Here is a 12782-nt window from a genome sequence, read left to right as displayed (position 1 = left end):
AAGTAACAGTACGAGCATTTTGACCATAATGAGAAACACAGCTTCAAAGGGTTTAGGTAAGTCAAAATAAGCTCTAGTGAAAATGTAAGAGAGAGGCTGAATTAGAGCGAGAGAGAGCGAGAGAGAGAGAGAGAGAGAGAGAGAGAGAGAGAGAGAGAGAGAGAGAGAGAGAGAGAGAGAGAGAGAGTCTGCCAGACAGTGTGGTAAGTTTGGCCAAGCTTCTGTTCTTCCTAAGCAGCTGATTTCCCTTTCAGCGTAAGCCTCAGGGCTGAATTTCACTCGCTGTGTGTGTTTGTGTGTATGTGTGTGTCAGATTTGAGTCTCTCACTCACTGACCCAGTTCAACTGAGGACAGATTCTCAAGGAATCAGACACCAGGCAGCATCCATAGCCAAGAAACAGACGAATCAACTGCAGTACATAGTGTAATGACATGCACAGGGTTTATAAACTGTATATAAAAACACAGTTACAGGGTCTTTTTATCTACAGGTTCTGACGAGATAACGTCAGTGACATAGTAAGCCCATCATAAAATAAATGTGAACACAATAAACAGTTTCATCTACAAAGAAAAACTGCAGCATATTTTCCAAAGCTAAGCCGTGTGTGTATGTGTGTGTGTGTGTGTGTGTGTGTGTGTGTGTTTCTATATTTATATTTATTTTTTTTTATATATATATATATATATATATATATATATATATACAGCCGTGTGTGTGTGTGTGTGTGTGTGTGTGTGTGTGTGTGTGTGTGTGTGATTAAATCTATTGATAAAACTGACTGCGCAAGCAATTAAAAATAAAACTATAGATAAAGCAACCACCGTATGATGCAACTATGAGCAGAGGAAAAGTCAGGGCCGTGAAGAAAAAAAACTGCAGTTCATTTCATACACTTTATTTTTGACTCTTGCTTATTCAGGCCGCTTTGCTTTGTCTGCTTTGGCAGTGTGAGAAAAAAAAATTAATCTCAAAAGAACATACAGAAGATTTTTTTCTACTTGTTACATGGTTACATAACAGCAAACCAGTGCCCATCTTTTACTGTAAGTGCACTGCCTTCTCTCTCTTTTTCTGTCTCTTTCCATTGGCACAGGTATGAGAGAGCACAATCTGTCTGTTTGCATAGTGATTTAAAGCTGCGAGGCTGTACTCCATGAGAAGAGCCACAAATTCATCATTTTATTAGACTAAAATTCGAAGCAATGTTCAGTTTCTCTGTTCTTGTGTATGGATAGCAGTAATGTTAGAGGGTGGTCATCGAGAGAAAACACTTTGGTGTTGAAAATTCAAATAAAATTCAGCATGACAAAATTGTACTCTACTCAATAAGAATTTTGCAATTTTTCTCAGCCAGTCTTTGGCTGTGAACATTAAATTCAAACACATTAAACAAACGAGCTGTGCACACATGCATAGTATATTTTATACATATACATTCATTCATTCATTTTCTACCGCTTATCTGTACTACTCGGGTCACGGGGAGCCTGTGCCTATCTCAGGCGTCATCGGGCATCGAGGCAGGATTCACCCTGGACGGAGTGCCAACCCATCACAGGGCACACACACACACTCTCATTCACTCACACACTCACACACTATGGACAATTTTCCAGAGATGCCAATCAACCTACCATGCATGTCTTTAGACTGGGGGAGGAAACCGGAGTACCCAGAGGAAACCCCCGAGGCACGGGGAGAACATGCAAACTCCACACACACAAGGCAGAGGTGGGAATCGAACCCCCAACCCTGGAGGTGTGAGGCAAACGTGCTAACCACTAAGCCACCGTGCCCCCTATATAAATATATATATATATATATATATATATATATATATATATATATATATATATATATATATAAATATATATATATATATTTACAGTATGAAATAACAACCCACTATTATAAAAACTGGTCTCATCGGATCATCAATCTCAACAAAATTAAAGTTTTAAAGTTTTTCATAGGACTTGGAAACACATAACGCTATACTTCAGTTGTACACCCAATAGACAAAACCAAAAGAAATCTCGTCTGTGTTATTACAGTAACATTTATTGCTTTTTAATATATTTTGCCATTACGTTATGTAATATATAAAAGGGGCCAACTAAGCTAGCACGAACTATATGACAGAAGGTTATAATTAAAGTCAAGTCTTTTACATTTAAGTGTGAATTAAAGTTTATGCACCCAAATCATTTAAACGAGCAAGCACATTGTAGGATTTACTTCCATCATGGACTAGCTAATAATTTTATGAATGTCTCACTATTGTCAGCATGGTCATACAGATATCAGAAAGAGTATTTAGCATGGGCACATGGCACACTTTAGTTCTAAAACCTACTTACTGTAGGATGCTTTCACACCTATAGTTCGGTTCATTTGGTCCGGACCAAAAGCAAAAAATGACCCATTGTAGCTTTTTAGCAGTTTTGGTTCCTTTTCACACCACACCGATCGTTCTGTTCCGCACCAGTCGAAACGAACCAAAATGCGGTCATGTGATAACATCCACATCACTCATTGGCCACATGTCTTTGAGCGTATTTCCTAAACTGCTTCTCGATTGGTCAGAATAAACGTGCGGGAAATTTCAACGAAACTCCGGAAGTAAACAAAAAGAGGAAAATACAGGAAGGTACACTAGTACATACAAATACAGTACACCATGGAGAGACGACTGCGCGCTGCAGTTATGTTTGTGGTTGTAACCTACTACATCGCTTGTATACAGCATTCTATGCAAAGTCTTAATTTTCAGAATGAAGTGCGGATGCGGCATGAAAATATCATTTTAATGCACTGAAAATGGCGAAGACGCATCGCAAGACACTTCAGGAGGTGGCGAGCAATACTTTTGCGAAACTGTGACATGCTCATCTTCCAAAAATATTGCCAACGACCCACTACTGCAGCTGGTTTAGTCCAAAATGTGCAATACTTTTTGCAGTTAGGTCTATTCGATCTCGGACCGTGTTCTCACCACAAACAGACCAGAGTTCGTTTGAAAGCGTACCGAGGCCAGCTCTTCAAGGAGGTATCAGTACGCTTGTTTGGTCCGCTTTTGGGGCGCACCAGAGTTCGATTGCTGCATTCTCACCTGCCCAAAACAAACCGCACCAAATGAGCAATCGAACTCTGGTACGATTCAACCGAACTAAATAAGGCAGGTGTGAAAGCACCCTTAGTTTAGGATTTATCTTATATGTTTTATATGAATAATCAAAACAATCAGTTTCAGTGACTGAAATTTTACAGTTGCAGCTATATTCAGTGATTTGATGTTTCCCTCTAATGTATAATTAAAAGTAAAAAGGTTTACTTGTTATACTTAAAACTGGCAGGTGATTTGTTTTGAATCAGTGCTAAGTATTGACTTGTTTGGTCTGTCAAATGAACCATAAAACTTACAAAAAACCTTTACCCAGTCAATGTCTATAGAACAGTAGGCATGGAAAAATCTGAACTAAACATACATTTAAATCTACACTGTTTCAGTCAATCATTCAGGCACTGACAGATAAAGAAAACAGAGAAACTTTGACAGTGGCACAACAACAGTATGGCACAGCTGAAAATTCCCACCATGTGTTTAGTGTTGCTTGTCTTCGTGCCCTCTATTCTATAGTCATTGTTTGGGTAGAGACCTTGTGTGAGCTTAACGGCTCATCGGACAATCCAAACAAGGCAACACTTAGCATTGCCACCAGCTTGTGCTCAAGTTAATCGGTGTACTTCGGCCCTCCACAGCGCAAATGAAAACAAGGCTGTCAGGCATTCTTTATGAAAATCATTTTCCAAATAGTAACAGAGGAAGGGGAACTATAGTGTGCAGAGGGAGAAGAAAAACTTCCTGTTAAAACAGTCATGCAGAATTCTAATATAATGCCTTCCAACAAAAATCCTTTTGAACCACAAGAAGCCCTAAAAGCCTAATTCAGAAATGAAGAGAGTCCAAGACTAGTAAACTTCTACTCAGACACTAAAACAAATGGTATTTATAGTGCAACTGGAAACTGCACATATAAGTGCAATGGATCAATTCAAGCAAACAGAATAATGTGTGTGTGTGTGTGTGTGTGTGTGTGTGTGTGTGTGTGTGTGTGTGTGTGTGTGTGTGTGTGTGTGTGTGTGTGTGTGTGTGTGTGTGTGTGTGTGAGTGTGTGTGTGTGTGTGTGTTTGGGGGGGGATGTGCAAGTGATTAACATTTATTAAAAAAAAGTAAACATGACCGAAAATGTAAACATGAAAAATCAACTGTGACACAAGAAATACAATAAATAAAAAACTAATGTACAACATATGGACTCTACTCTCCATAACAGCATGGCACATTTCTGTAAAAACAGCTGTCTGTCCACTATGTTCATAATATTGCCAACTGACATCTACACATTGATATATACAGTGCCAAGATAAAGTTTGTGGACCCCTAACAATTTTTGAATTTCTACATAACTTATTTATTTATTTATTTGTTTGTTTGTTTGTTTGTTTGTTTGCTTGTTTATTTATTTCAAGCATGATTAGGCATTTATTTATTTATTTATTTATTTATTTATTTATTTATTTATTTATTTATTTATTTTGCAAAGTCTTTTTATTGCAAACAAAGTCAAATAACAATACAGAATCCCATTTTGTTTTTACATGAAAAAGGCGTAAAGTAAAAGAATTACAAAAATGACAATAATAGAAAGGAAGTAAAAAGAAAAAGAAGAAAACAAACCACCCACCACCCGCCCACCGCGGGTCCTGGCCATTTTTAATTGTCCAATATAAGTCATTTAAAAATTTACAAAAGAAAAGAAAACCTAATCCGGCAAAACCTGAAGGCCTATGAAATATTAAATAAACGGTTGCCATTTATGAAAAAACCTGAAAGTGTTACCTCTTATCTTATATTTAATTTTCTCAAACTTAATAAAAAACGCTGTATCCTTTAGCCATTGTGAGTGGGATGGTGGGACAGAGGACTTCCACTGAAGAAGAAGGCGACGTCTGGCCAACAATGATGTAAAGCTAATAACTTCATTTTGCATACAGTTTAACTGAGATGCTTCAACTGGAAGTCCAAATATAGCAATCAGATGCATAACTTTACCTGAAATGTAATCTTAATCTCTCTTAAAATTAAACAAAAAAACCTTTTTACTTAAATAAATATTAAATAGGGGGCACGGTGGCTTAGTGGTTAGCACGTTCGCCTCACACCTCCAGTGTTGGGAGTTCGATTCCCGCCTCCGCCTTGTGTGTGTGGAGTTTGCATGTTCTCCCCGTGCCTCGGGGGTTTCCTCCAGGTACTCCGGTTTCCTCCCCCGGTCCAAAGACATGCATGGTAGTTTGATTGGCATCTCTGGAAAATTGTCCGTAGTGTGTGAGTGTGTGAGTGAATGAGAGTGTGTGTGTGCCCTGCGATGGGTTGGCACTCCGTCCAGGGTGTATCCTGCCTCGATGCCCGATGACGCCTGAGATAGGCACAGGCTCCCCGTGACCCGAGAAGTTCGGATAAGCGGTAGAGAATGAATGAATGAATATTAAATGATTCTATCCAATATTCAATACCTTTTTTTAAAAAAGTATTTGAACAACTAAGAATACAAGTTCACTTTATAAGTAATTGAGGTCAGGTGTTTCAATCGAGGGTATGGGAGTCAAATGCGAGTTTATAAAGCCCTCCCCTTTTTCAAGAACATAAACTTGGGTCTTTACTATATAAGTCTGGTAACACTATATAAACTTTTTCTGATTAATTATCACAGTTGTTTGACACCTTTTAAAATCCTAATGATAACTTAAATCACCTACATTTACAACATTACAGCATTTGGCAGACCGCTTATCCAGAGTGACATACATAAGTGCTTAAATCTCTATCATTGGATACATTAATGCTGGCTCACTAAGTTACATACCATGAGTTTAAAACATTGTTGAAAACCCCACAAACAACTTCGAGATAACTACAGTCAGCTCTGGAAAAAAAAAGTGATGATGTCTCAAGGAGCACAATAAGGAGGGACTTGAACACAAATGACCTGCATGGCCGAGCTGCCAGGAGAAAACCGTTTCTGTGTCTATGCCACAAAAAGGTCTGCCTTCAGTATGCCAGACAGCACCTAGTCAAGCCTCACAGCTTCTGGAGCAGAGTCATTTAGAGTGATGAGACCAAAATGAGTGAGTGATGAGTGATGAACTTTATAGTCACACCCATAAACACTATGTTCGGAGAGGAGTTAACAAGGCGAATGGTGAAAAGTACACCATCCTGCCTGCAAAGCATGGTGGTGGATCTATTAGGTTCTGGGGCCGTGCGAGCTCCAGTGGCACAGGAAAGCTAGTAAAAATTGATGGCAAGATGAATGCAGCATATCAGACAATACTGGCAGACAATTTGCATTCTACAGCACAAAAGCTACACATGGGACGCTCTCGGATGTTCCAACATGACAATGATCCAAAGCACGAGGCAACGTTGACTCTTCAATTGCTACAGCAGAAAAAGGTAAAGGTTCTAGACTGTCCATTACAGTCTCTTGTCCTCAGTATCACTGACCCATTTTGGGGAGATCTCAAACATACAGTTTGTTCAAGACAACCAAAGATTTACAGGAACTGAAGGCATTTTGCGAAGAAGAATGGGCAGCTTTGCCTCCTGAGAGAATGAAAAACTTCATGGGCAAATGCAAATCATTTTAAAGGTTCACAAACTTTCACTGTAGGTTGGTGAGTTTTTTGTTATTTGTTTTCTAAGGAGGGAGACACGGTGGCTTAGTGGTTAGCATGTTCACCTCACACCTCCAGGGTTGGGGTTCGATTCCCGCCTCCGCCTTGTGTGTGTGAAGTTTGCATGTTCTCCCCATGCCCTGGGGGTTTCCTCCGGGTACTCCGGTTTCCTCCCCCGGTCCAAAGACATGCATGGTAGGTTGTTTCGCATCTCTGGAAAATTGTGTGTGTGTGTTCCCTGCGATGGGTTGGCACACCGTCCAGGGTGTATTCTGCCTTGATGCCCAATGACGCCTGAGATAGGCACAGGCTCCCCGTGACCCGAGAAGTTCGGATAAAAGCGGTAGAAAATGAGTGATTGAGTGAGTGTTTTCTAATGCAGATCAACTCATTATTCTAACATTGATGGTATTTACCATACACCTTTATACAGAGCAACCTACATTTATACAACTGAGCAGTTGAGGGATAAGGGCCTTGATAAAGGACCCAGTGTTGACAGGTTGGTGGTGCTAGGATTTGAACTCACAACTTTCCTATCAGTAGTCCAATACCTTGACATCATTGTGAACGATATCACAGGTGAGCAACATAAAAAAAAGATAACCGATCAGGACACTAACAGGAGCTGTATTAATAGGTTGTATTAGCAAAGATACTGTATCCTCACCAACACTGGGTGGTAAATCAAAGTAATAGAAAGGTAACCAGGACAGGCTCAGAAATAGGGACTAAAGCTGAAACTGGATCAGGGGCTAAAATAGCATCCAGCTGTGTGACAAAAAAAATCAAGAATAAGAAACAGAGTCAGTGACAAGAAACTAATTTTCTTTTTTACAGTCGTCTTGATTTTTTACACAGAATACCCTCCTGGTTCTGAACACGTCATGCTTCAAGATTCTTTCACTGTTACTATAACTTAGGTCACTTCATGTGTTTTCTGTGATCAGAAAGCTATACGATGGTAAAAAGACCAGGTCTAAATGCCCTCCGAAACGGTTTCGAGACAGATATAAGTCCGATGGTACAAACCCCTTCAGGAGGTGGTTTGGGACGCGTTTCAGATGAAACTGGACAGGTGTAAATGCATGTGGTTGTTCAAGCCACATACGTCAGCGCTATACTCCTCCCAAACGGAAGTACGTCACTCGCAGGTGACTTGCGAGTCATGCATCGCGCCAGAAACAAATATGTTTTCCCACCAGCGCTGGCTCCGATCTTTTACCCAGGTGTCTCGTTTGGTCTTAAAATGCGCTGCTGCTGCCAGCGAAAATGCAGCAAACAGTAAATGCTGTTTTTTGTAGCAACCGCATACACCAAAGCGCGTTCCATTTCAATTACCTCAGAAATGAGGTAAAATATATTTGCATATTGGGCGGGAGTAGAAAGATCGGATTGATATCCGATTCGCCGAGACGCATTTATGTGGCCTAATGTAAATGGTACAGTTTTAACAAATCAGATAGCTATCGGATCAGAGACAACACACGAAGTGACCAGGTGTAAAAAGGCCCTTAGTTACATAAATCTATTGCATTGTTACATAACTCTGTTACTAAGAAGCTAAATGTCTTAGCCAGTCAGTCCTCGGTAGACTTTGACAAGGTCAATAATTAGAATCTCTTGTTTAACCTCGTAAATCTTGTAAGCCTCCTACTTGAATGACACGGGAGTTCCACAAGATTCAGGATTTAGTCCTCTTTCTAATCGCACCTTTTCTACTAGTATCTATTTAACCTCCACAACATCTTATCTGATTATCCTGTCCTGATTATCCTGTCCATAATGAGATGTTTAATAGGGATGTGGCAGCCTAGTTGTGTTTGGTTACCAATCAGAAGATTGTGAGTGCGATTCCTACGTCCACCAAGCTGCCACTGCTGGGCCCCTGAGCAAGGCCCATAACCCTCAATTGCTCAGTTGTATAAGAATTAGATAAAATGTATGTCGCTCTGGATAAGGGCATCTGCTAAATGCTGTAAATGTAAATGTACTGTAATTATGGATGGCAGTTCATTCCCCTTCCGCAATATCAGGAGGATCTTTCTCGACATAGGCCACTTAGATGTTTGCTTAGTTTCTTGTCTACTTCGGGTGACTGTAACTTTCTGTAGTTTCTCTCACCAGTTATACAACATTGATGTCTGCCTACAAAGCCACAAATTACCCTGTGAAGACATGTCTCAAACCCTATTCTGTATCACTAGTTTCTTGACCCTGACTTGCACTGCCATTAAGCACAGGGAAGACTTGCCTCTTCAATATGCACTTAAGTACTTAATAAAGCACAAAATCTTCCACTCTGTTTAATTCCTTACTAATGCTACAGCATACTGTACATGGCTGCCAGGAAAATAGGAAAGTGTGACATGAGACTGTTAAGAAACCACATAGAACACAGAGGCTGCAAATTATGGATGGCATCAAGGCAGGATACACCCTGCACGGAGTGCCAACCCATCGCAGGGCACACACACACTCTCATTCACTCACACACTCACACACTACGTGCAATTTTCCAGAGATGGACCGGGGGAGGAAACCGGAGCACCCGGAGGGAACCCGGAGGCACGGGGAGAACACGCAAACTCCACACACACAAGGCGGGAATCGAACCCCCAACCCTGGAGGTGTGAGGCGAACATGCTAACCACTAAGCCACCGTGCCCCCCATAGTCTACATATTTATATTATTTCTTGAGTGTATTTTTTGTACTGATGGCATAGTCCGTACCTGCTTCGTTGTTGTTTTATGTTTATGTCTGTATGTACAGTATGTTGCACCTTTGACCTGCGAGGCACGACATCTCGTTCCACTGCATGTCTCAACATGTAGCGGAATGACAATAAAGCAAACTTGAACTTGACCTTGAACTTGAATAGTGATTTCAGCAGGTAACATCCACAGTTGTTTAATTTACTAAGGCTAGAGGAGAAAACTGAATACTGAATACTGAAAACTGAATAGAGGAGAAAATTTGAGGCAACAGTTGATCCCGCAGTTGTCAATAAATTCATGTTGGAAAAGTTTTCTATATCACAGGGAAGTGAGAAGCAACAGGCTAATCTGTTTAAATAGCAGTTTTAGGTCCAATAGTCATGATCATTATCCATAGTTATGGATAAAATAACAGTGAAAGGCAGCATAGAACTGGATCACTAACAGGTGTAATACAGTATTTCACAAGAACAAAGAACAATATTGAAAATTATATACAGTACTGTATGTTACTAGGGAAACAAAACATATGGGCATCAAACTTGGACAGAGGCTCAATGATCATGAGTTGTGGCCAACGTAGAACCAGAACAGTACACTGTTAAATCCAGGTCCTTAACAGGATGGTTTCGTGACACCCACATGCATAAAACTATTTAAAGTCTGACCAAAAATCATTAGCCTACTTGAACTGCTATCATTAACTTTTTTTTGTAGGTGCTCTTTGGGAGTCCAGGACATAAATAAACCTGTTTCAAGCCTTTCTTCTCTTAATGGTTTACATGTGAGAACTGTTAATGACCCTCCTTTAAGCAGAGCCCATGCAGTCAATGAATATACAGTTGGCAGGGTGGCCGGCAAGGACCCTGCACAGACAAACTTGTCTTCATGACAATTTGTTTGTTTGTGTGTTTGTTTGAAGAACATAACTTAAAGGAGGGAATCTTTTTGAACAATTAGATGCAAAATACCTGGAACCATTCTAGCACACACCCATGCACGTACACACATTAGTCATCATTTGATTGCTACTGCCACTTATACAGTATATGGATGATGATAATAAAATAAAACTACTACTACTACTACTAATTATTATTATCATTATCATTATTATTATCATTATTATTATAATAATGATAATAATAATGATAATAATAATGATAATGATAATAATAATAATAATAATAATAATAATAATAATAATAATAATAATAATAATAATAATGGTTTAATGCCTACAGTATAAAATCAAAAGCGCAAAAGATTGGTGCAACAGTCACTGGCTATGACTTGGTGAAAACAGGCTCAGGTAACTGCTCTAAGTGAAGAAGAGTAAAAAGGGCCAGATATTTGGTACATAGACCACATACATGTGCATTCCCTTATCATCAAACCACATTAAAGGTTTTGATCAGATTACAACATGCAGACAGGCTAGGAGCCTGCAAAGACAGTGGCACTGTTAACAAAAGATGTTCTTTGGTATATTAATTAACAAACCCTAGATGGTCCAGCCTCACACATGTGCAGTTTATCATCTTCCAAAGCTTTTAGAGCATAAAATAGCATGCAGCAGTACCTGCAACCCAATTAGTCTGCACAGGTGGTTCAGCTTCCAAAGGAAGGAACATCTATACATGCTGCCCAAATTGTTGTTCGGTGTGTCTCCCAGCACAGTTAAGAGCATTGAAGAGATACCAGGAAATGGGTTGGTAGACAAGGATAGCTGGAAAGGGTCATAGAGGGGCAACAACAAAGCAGCAAGACCGGTATCTGTTCCTTTGTGTAGAGAGCAACAGGAGAAGCACTGCCAGAGCCCTACAAAATGACCTACTGGTGTGAAAGTTTCTGACCAATCTGTCAGAAGAGACTCTATGAGACTTGAGAGACTAACATCTTCTAATGGGACTTCCGCTCAAAGCCCAGCTCAATTACCATAAGCCATAGAACATCAGAATTTATGCAGCGGTCTGCCACTGATGTCCTGTTCTCTTAATGGATGAGAGCAGGTTCACACTGAGCACATGTCAGAGGTAAAAGAGTCTGGAGATACTGTGAGAAACATTGTGCTGTCTGCAATATCACCCAAGACGACCAGCCAGGCAGTGAGTAATTGATGGTCTGGGGAGGAATATCCAAGGAGGGATTCACAGACCTCCATATGCTAGCCAATTGTATACTTACTGTGGATAGGTACCAGGATGAAATCCCCAGAGCCATTGTCATGTCTTATGCAGTGTAATTTTACGTGGGTTCCTCCTGGTGCGTGACAATGCCGGCCTCATGTAGCAAGATTGTGTACATTTCTGGTTTGCAAAGGCATGGATCCGATTGACTGGCTTTTACGTTCCGACATTCTGAATCCAATTGAGAACCTCTGGGACTTTATTTATCAGAGCATCTGAAGGTGGCAAGTAGCACCACAGACAGAAGCTTTGCAATGATGCCCTGATTCGGGTATGGGAGGAGTTCCCCAGGACACTGTTCCTCATCTTATCAGGAGCATGCCCAGTCATTGTCATGAGTGCATACATGCACATGGGAGTCATACACAATACTAAATTATTTTATGAATTGCTGTGATAAAATTGGACCAGACTATAATTTCTATTTTTTACTTTGATTTTCTGTTGATTTTCTGTGTTTTTTAACTTTGATGTTTAATCCATCCGTCAATGGGTTGATAATTTTGTTTTTTATTCACTAGCGTCACATCATTTTGTTCTCAATCAATTACACTATGTATATAATTAAATTTTTTTTTCTTGAATATTTCATTCCTCAACCTCACCTGGTCCCTAAACTCCTCCTTTCTGGACATCATTATCACTATTATGGTGAACTTCACCACTTAGAGCACTCATCACAAACTGCATTCCGGTCTCGTATGGCAAATGCACTGCAACAAACCGAAAATTACTTTAGTGGTTGGTGAAAACCACCTAACAAATCATTAGTGCCCAGCTACCTACCATAAAAAGAAATTAAAAAAAGCTCTCTGCAGAGGGCAAAAGCCATAATCAAATCAACTCAGCTTCATCATGGACTATTTTCCCTCCTCCAATCAGGAAGGCATTAGCGGTTCTTCTGTGTCCGCACAAACAGATGCTAACTGCATTTCATTGGCTTTGTACATGTACTTTGCACAATGACAATAAAGTCGAATCTAATCTAATCGAATTGATTTTTAAAATGAGAAACTGAGTCACCTCATATTAACTTACACTTACACTAGACTAACACCAGTTTGCCCACCTTCCAAACGGGTCGAGAGAGAATGTAATTTCCACTGTTCTTCATCTAGCCTCCATCTCACC

This window comes from Tachysurus fulvidraco, chromosome 8 (genome assembly GCF_022655615.1).
Source record: "Tachysurus fulvidraco isolate hzauxx_2018 chromosome 8, HZAU_PFXX_2.0, whole genome shotgun sequence".
Classification (NCBI taxonomy): Eukaryota; Metazoa; Chordata; class Actinopteri; order Siluriformes; family Bagridae; genus Tachysurus; species Tachysurus fulvidraco.
This window is presented reverse-complemented; position numbering follows the sequence as displayed.